This window comes from Galeopterus variegatus, unplaced genomic scaffold (assembly GCF_000696425.1).
Source record: "Galeopterus variegatus unplaced genomic scaffold, G_variegatus-3.0.2 Scaffold6742, whole genome shotgun sequence".
Taxonomy (NCBI): Eukaryota; Metazoa; Chordata; class Mammalia; order Dermoptera; family Cynocephalidae; genus Galeopterus; species Galeopterus variegatus.
In genome coordinates, this window is record NW_007732853.1 from 50,799 (window position 1) to 59,439 (window position 8,641).

The following is an 8,641-nucleotide window of genomic DNA, read 5'->3' on the forward strand; positions in this document are numbered from 1 at the left end:
TGCAGGGAAGGCAGACACCAACCAGCCCTAGCCAGCCCTTGTTGACTTAACAGGTGGTTCTCAGGTGGGAGAAGAGGAGGAGAAGAGAACACACCTCAGGAAGACTGGTTCCCATTGGGCCCTGTCATGATTGAAAGAGGACTGGAGAGACAGCACTTATACCCAGGATCCCAGGAACTCCAAAGGTTTTGTGGCATACCCACTCCAACACAGGGAAGCATGAGATTCATGGCTCCTTCTGGCAGCTCTGGCTGGGGCCCTGCTCTGTGCCTGTGAGTATAGCCCTTACCCTGCACCACTCCCTACAGCCCCAGGAGACTGGTCCCTGTCTTCGTTGCCTCTTCCCCTTCTCTGCAGAGGTGGCTCTGCCAAGTCCATTTCTACAGCCCACTCCTGCCTCCCGCTGGGTTCTCCACACAAGGGCTCTGGGCTCAATGGTCAGAGGGAGCCAGATGCCCTCTGGCCTCTGCCTGGCTCTGCAACCACACCTCCTCCCAGTCTCTGGTTTACCCACTCTGCTCCAGCCACTCTGGCTTTCTTTTTCTTTCAATCAGCCAAGCCATCTCCCACCTCCAAGACCTTTGCACATCCTCTCGCCTGTTCCCCCCCACCCATTCTTCCACCCACCCATGATCAACCCCTCCTGTCCAGTGTTCAGATGTTTGCCCCTTTACCTCTCTGCATCAGTGTATTTCCTCAGAGCACCCTTACTGATGCCCCAGAAGAGTTTAGGTCCCTGTTTTTTATTTTATTACCTCCTATATTTTCCCTTCCTAGCATTATCATAAATGTAATTAAATAATTATTTATGTAGTTAGGTTAATTCCTCCAAATCCCCCACTGACTGTCAGCTTCCCCAAGCAAAGACTGTCTGTCCTCCTTACAGCTGTATCCCCAGCTCCTAACACAATGTCTGGTGTATAATAGGTGCTTCATTCATGCAGTTAGAAAAATGAAGGAATGGATGCTGGGCTTCTCCTATCAGTTTGTAATCAAAACCAGTCTTGCCCATCACTGCAACCAGGTTATGCCCCTTCAATTTTAGTTCTGTAATTCAGGTATCTAAAAAGGTATAGAAGAGAGTCAGAGAATGATTTCATTTTCATAGGGATGTTATAAGTAGCCTAAGTCTGGGGAGGATATCAGAGCGAGGGATTTGGTTGAGATATCAGAAAGCATTTCTGGTGGAGCCTTTCAGTAGCAGAGAATTGTCTCTGATCTGTCCATGGCCACGCTCTTGAGATGAGAGTCTGAACTCCAGGGAGCCCGGGGTGGATATGGCTCACCCACTGCACCTACTTGACATGGTCACTGTTCTCTCCTTTGTAGATGACTCAGAGGTGGCCTTTTCCCCGGGACTGGCAAACTGTGAGTCCTTCCTCTCCCCCAGCCCCAGGTGGGAGGGTTAATGAGTGGGGACGTGAGAGGAGGAAGGCAGATAAGTAGAAGGGGGATCCAGGGCAAGCAAGACTGGGAGGCCTACATTTAGAAGCCCCTGAGAAGGGGTTGGGGGGTGGTATCCTTGCCTGGAAGTGGAGCAAGGAAAATGGGAAAGATGGGAACGTTTATCTTGAACCGGAGGAGGAAGATGACATTACATAGGCTGGGAAGTTTTCATCATGTCCTACCTTCATCAACATTTTCAATTCAAAAACCTTTCATGAAATTCTCTATTTCCCACCATGTAACTCGCGCCTCCTAGCCTGACATTCAGTGTACCCATGATCTGGATCCAGGCTACTACTTAAATATAATTTCCTCAGACTCACTTCTTGCATCCACCACATAAGCATCAGGCAAATGAATCGCTTTCTGTGCCCCAGCTTTCCTTTTCCTAGACACCTTTCCAATCCCTCAGCTGTCAGTGCTCTAACATGCTTTGAGTCCCAGCTGCTCTCCGAAGCCTGCTCCCGCCTGTGGAAGTGGTGCCTCTTTCTCTCTCCCTGTCTCTCCTTTCATCCCTCCCTTCTCTGGGCTTCCAGTATGTACCAGTTCTGTCTCCTTTCCCTGCCTGAAAGCTCCTGGGAGCAGGATCTAATTCTCATTCATTTCTCCTTCCCCAACAATGTACACACACTGGGTGCTTCATTAATGTCAGAAAGATGAAATGTGTTTCCATGCACCTTCACCTCACTACGAGCCCCGACACAGGCCACAGCTGCACACCCCCACCTCCTCACGTCAGCCCAGGAGGCCCCAGGGAATGCCAGACAGCCTTTATGTCTTCTCAAACACCTCTGTGCCTTTCACACCAATGAAATGAGAGAAGTTTTGATTCTCCAAATAAATAAATGGATGCATTTATAGCTACAAAAGCCCAATCAGAGCCTGTCAAGTTTCTGTCGTGGCCCACCAGCCTGCCCAGGAGGGTGAAGCTAGTCCCCTCAGCGACACCTCTGCACACCAGGCGGCTGGGATAAGGGATGAAGACTATTGTCAAGTTTCTGTCGTGGCCCACCAGCCTGCCCAGGAGGGTGAAGCTAGTCCCCTCAGCGATACCTCTGCACACCAGGCGGCTGGGATAAGGGATGAAGACTACGGAGGGTTCTCTTTAAATTAATGTGACCTTTCTGCCAACATGACTTTACTTTTCCCTGAATCACAATCCATGCTAGGAAAAGGCCCTGAAGAAGCAGGAAAAGTCCTTGAGGCAGCAGGAAAAGACTTGAAGGATGATGAAAACTTAGCGCATCATAAAAGTCAAGCTCCGGGCCTGCCCGTGGCTCACTCGGGAGAGTATGGTGCTGATAACACCAAGGCCACGGGTTCGGATCCCATGTAGGGATGGCCGGTTGCTCACTGGCTGAGCGTGGTGCTGACACCACCAAGTCAAGGGTTAAGATCCCCTTACCGGTCATCTTTTAAAAAAAATTTTTTTTAAATAAAAAAATAAAATAAAAGTCAAGCTCCAAAAGAACTGGGAGAGAGTGAACATATCCCAAAGCCAGACCTTGAGGGGAATAAGCACCACCGTGCCCTCTGGGAAGGAGGTGGCTGGGAGCTATTGCTTCTTTCACCCTCTCACCCTCTTGCAGCATCCCATGAGGCATCAAGAGCCAAAAAGAAAAATGCAGAAGCCCCAGGGTTAGCCAAAAAGGAACCAAAGCCATTAAGGAAGCAGAGATCCAGCCTTCTGGGGAAGTCTCTGTCAGTGCCAGCGTCTTGAATCCTGATGTATAAAACAGCAGGATCTCTGTGGGGCAGTGTGTACTCACAAGCATAGCAGGGACACAGACTCACCCCAGCTCCTCATGGGGGGTGCGCGTCTGCTTCTACACACAGAGCTTCCGGAGTAGCAGATCTGCTGAGTGCACCAGCTTCCCAACCTTCCCATGACAAAGAAGTCGGTTCCCTCAGCAAAGCCACCTCACCCTCAGAGGGTCCATGGAGCCTGGGACTGGGGGAAGTTCTCTTACAAATGAAGCAGCTTTTCTGCTGATGTGACTTCTACCCTGAATTAGAATCCACTCCAAAAAAGTCCAAGATGGAGCAGAAAAAGTTTTTAAGGGAATCAAAACCCCAGTACTACATGAAACTAAAGCTCTAAAAAAAATGAGGGTAAAGGTAAGTATGTCCCCAAATGAGGCCTGTGGGCCCCAGTATAAGCATCCCTACCCCTCCCTCAGGACCAGCCTCCAGCTCTACCCCCACACATGAGACCTGGAACTGCCACAGCCATTGAAGCCGCCCTCGCCCTCGCTTTGTGTGCTTTGTGCTTTCAGACGTCTCCAGTTTCTCATCCAGATTCAATTTGCCATTGTTGTCTGACAGTAGATTGGTTTTCCCTGGGGTCTAACCCCAGCCTTCCCACTGTAGAGCCTGCTTGCTTCTCTCCCTCTTGTGCCCTGCCAAGGTGGGGGAAGAGAGCAGGTCATTCTGCCTCAGGGAACCTAACCTCCATCCCTCCAACTTCTGTGTAAGCCCTGGCAGGGGATCAGTGAGCTTGGAAAGCAGAAGATGGGGTTGAGGAGGAACGGAAAGGCAGAGCTGGTGCCTGGGGCCCTAGAAGCTCCAGCAAGTCTTAGCTGCTCGTATTCTCTTCCCTCCCTCTCTCCTTCCCCAACTCCCTCTCTGTCTTCCTCTCTCTTTCCCTTTCCTTTCCTCTATTTTTTCCTATAGCTGTTCTAGATGCCATCCATGGCATTAAGCATAAAGTTGAAGTAGATCTAAAGCCATAAGGAAAGATGAGAAATGATGCCCAGGAGCACCAGCCTAGAACCTAAAAAACAAACAACAACAAAAACGACAAAAAATGCTATTAAACTAAAACCATCAGACTTGGAGTATGTGCATGTTTTCCCCAAGGAGAGGTGGGGTGAGAGGCCAGGAGCCCAAGACAATGGAGGAGGCTTCAATAGGTACCACAGCCCTCCCCTGAATCACAGCCTCCAGACTCAGCCTTCCCAGAGAGCACAGGCAAGCTCTTGCATTCATACCCACCCCCTCACCCATATCTGCAGGGGCTGAGCCTGAACTCCCAAACTGGCCTCTTCCTTATTCCTCACTCTCCCTGCCTAATGCCATTTTACTGTGCACCAGACTGTTGTGTGGGACTTTTTTTGTTGCCCTTGAATTGGCTCTAGGCCCACAGCAAGAAATCAAAGGCACCAAGTACCCCACATTCCATGGGGAACTGATGTCTGGAGCCTTACTATACCCTGCCCATCACCCTGAGACTTAGAGCTAGAAAACCTAGCCCAACCCAATCAACCCCAGGTATATCATTCCCGGCCTTGTGGAGAAGGAGAAAAATGGAATCACCAGCATCATAAGCTCTGTGGGAAATGCAGTGTTCATACCAAAGAGATTTTTCCTGAACACCCCCATGGAAGAAGGGAGGGAGACGCTTCTTCCACCTGCCAAGTCAGGTGACAGGCTATGGGAATCACTCATAGATTAAAGGTTCCAGTCCAAGAGGAACTGGGATCTCCCTCCCTCACTGGATGCTCACTCTAGACTGACTTGGGTCTGCCCAGACTGGACCTCAGTGGGGGCAGCTCTTGAGAGAAACTGTGTCCCCAGGCATCAGGATTATATAAGTTAGGGAAGGCTAAACTACTGCAAATAATAACCCGAAATATAATGGCTCGAGTGCCATCTCATGTAGCAGTCAAGAGAGTTGCTCCTGATTTGGGGTGGAGGGGCAGCAGTCGGTCTTCTCCATGTAGTCATTTAGGGGGATTCAGAATGGCAAAGGCTCTGCCATCTCCAATACCTGGCTTCAAGAATTAAAATAATTACATTGTATAATGTTGGATATACTAATTATCCTGATTTAAGCATCACATATTGCACACAGATAATGATATTCAACTCTGTACCCCACAGGTATATATAATCAACTATGTTTCAATTAAAAAAAAATAACATTCTGTCATCTTCATCACCATCCCAACCACAGAAAGGGGTAGAGAGCATGCAAAAGACTGCTTGGAGGTTTGTTGTATGAGCTACACTAGCAACTGATACATGATATTAGCAAGAACTCAGTCCCATGGCCACACCTAACTCGAGGGCTGGGAAATTCTAGTAGGAAGGGGATCAGAATGACTGTTGGTGTCCCTGTAGCAGAAGTTGCTACAAATTGAACAACAAAACAGGTGCCTGCTTATCATCTGACATTTCTGGAGGCAGAAATTATTCCATGGTAGCCCATGGAAGAGGTGCAAGGAGACATTCCCACCCCAGTCTCCTGAGACCTTTGAAGGGTGAGGAAGAGAACTCAGAATTTCTATTGCTCCCATGAATGCATTTAGAGGAAAAATCAAAAGCCAGGAGGCTGCACAGGGGCTTCCAGGCCAAATGAGAGAAGGCAGCACTTGGTGAGTGGGTTGAGGTTGGGGCCACTGGCAGGCCCTAAGGGAACTGCCACTCTCTGAGGGGTTCCACAGCAGTAGCAGGGCTGGGGTGAAGATGAACACCATCCATGTGGAGACCGCACCCTGCATCAGTTCAGCCCTCCAGAGGAGCAGATGAATGGAAATGAAAGCTAGAAGGAAATCAGGACTTCTGTCTCTAGTGACCTTAGAAGATTCCTACCTGCCCTGTCCCATCTCCCCAGAGATCCAGAACCAAACCTGCCCCCATTCATGTGTCTCCAGTGAAGTGTCTGCTGGGGAGAGAGAAAGCTAGAAGGAAATCAGGACTTCTGTCTCTAGTGACCTTAGAAGATTCCTACCTGCCCTATCCCATCTCCCCAGAGATCCAGAACCAAACCTGCCCCCATTCATGTGTCTCCAGTGAAGTGTCTGCTGGGGAGAGAAAAAAAAGGTAAAGTTTTAAACTGGATGGACTCTTACCAACCAAAAGGAACTAAAAAACATGGATGTGCTTAATATATCATTAATAAAAAGGAAAGGGAAATTTGACAACACATATTTGGAAGCACTGTTGGAAGAAAAAGAAAATTCCACCAAGTTTTGACTGTTCAAGAAACTGTTATTTCTAAAGATAAACCCACAAGGACCGGGATTTACCATCATAAAGATAATCAAGGACAGCCATTTCTGTCTATTAAAAATTCAGCTCTAATTCTCAAAAGGTTCAGGAAAAGGCAGAGACAGAGACAAAGACAGAGAATGACAAAGCAAGCATGTTAACATTTGGTGATTCTAGTCCCCTATGAACCCAGAAAGAGTGTGTGGAAATTCTTTGTACTATTTTTACAAGTTCCATGTAAGTCTGAAGTTACTTCAAAATAAAAAGTAGGTGATGCTTATGTTAATTAGCTCAATTTAGCAATTCCACAATGCATTCATATTTCAAACACCATGCTGAACGTGATACATATATAACAGTTTTTATTTCTCAATTTAAAAATCAATAAATTTTTGGGCCGGCCCGGTGGCGCACTGGATAAGTGCGCCGCTTGGGAAGCGTGGCGGCGCTCCCGCCCGAGGGTTCGGATCCCACATACAGACCGGTTCCCGCTCACTGGCTGAGCGAGGCGCGGGAGCAACACCGAGGGTTGCAATCCCGTTGCCGGTCCCCGGTCCGGTACGGGGGCAACACTGAGGGTTGCGATCCGTTGCCGGACACAGAAAAAGACAAAAGACAAAAAATAAATAAATAAATAAATAAAAAATAAAAATCAATAAATTTTTAAATATAAAAATAAAAAGTAAGAATATTACATAAAATGTATAAAAATAATACAAAAATCAGAAGATTTCACATGAAAATCTAGGTCTCTAGTTTCCCTTGAAGAATGAAAATGTCTGGCAGCATTCAGCTCGAGGGAGGGGCACTGACCACTTTGGATGGGGCAGGCACACTCCAGTTCACTCCAGGTCTACCACTCCCTCCTGACTCCTGGAACCTGAGGCGGAGGGACATTTATCACTTAGCATTGCAGCTGTGCTGTTGTTCACTTTATACCTGGACTGCCCGACTCACTTAGGTGGCCTTCTTGAAATTTGCAACCCCTAACTCTGGCCTTTTACTCCAAGTCCCTATGTGGACATTGCCAAGTGAAGTAGCTGGGCCACACAGGAGCCATAAGAATTCCTTTTGCTTAGACCACAGGCAGGAGGAAGGCTGGCCCCTAGGTCTTCTTTGTGGACTCGTTCATGGCTCCCTGGAGCTCACCACTTCATCTGTGGAACCAGAATAGAAAAAGGAGAATCCTTCACCTTAAGGTCTGGCAAAAGCTTTCTGAAGCTGCACATAACATGTCTTTTTCTCTCCAGGCCCCACCTGGTGTCCACTAAACCTTCCAAAATCAAAGTGCTAAAGGGTACTGTCATGGTTAAATTTATGTGTCAATTTGGCTGGGCCACAAAGCCCAGACATGTTGGTCAAACATTATTTTGGATGTTTCTGGATGAGATTACCATTTAAATTGGTGGATTTTGAGTAAAGCAGATTACCCTCTATAATAGGGGTGGGCCTCATCCAATCAGTTGAAGGCCTGAATAGGACCTTCAAAAGATTGACCACCTCTGACTGCAAAATGGTGCAGCCTCTATGGAAAATGGTATGGAGATTCCTCAAACAGTTGCAGATAGATCTGCCATATGACCCAGCTATCCCACTTCTGGGAATATATCCAAAGGAATGGAAATCATCAAGTCGAAGGTATACCTGTACCCCAATGTTCATTGCAGCACTCTTTACAATAGCCAAGAGTTGGAATCAGCCCAAATGTCCATCATCGGATGAGTGGATACGGAAAATATGGTATATATACACAATGGAATATTACTCAGCTATAAAAACGAATGAAATACTGCCATTTGCAACAACATGGATGGACCTTGAGAGAATAATATTGAGTGAAACGAGTCAGGCAGAGAAAAAGAAATACCACATGTTCTCACTCATCGGAGGGAGCTAAAAAATAAGCAAATTAATCCCCCCACAAACACACACAAAAAAAACCAAGGGGGGGGGAGAAGATATAACAACTATACCTTTTTGAAGTTGTTACAACAAGCAAACGGAAAGGACATTGTTGGGGGGGAGGGGAGAGAGGGAGGAGGGAGGGAGGTGTCGGTGATGGGCCATAATAATCAAATACATTGTATATTGAAAAAATAAAAATTTAACGAAAAAAAAAAAAAGATGCCGGGGGGGGGGGGGGGGAAGAAGATATAACAACTATACTTTTTTGACGTTGTTACAACAAGCAAATGGAAAGGAC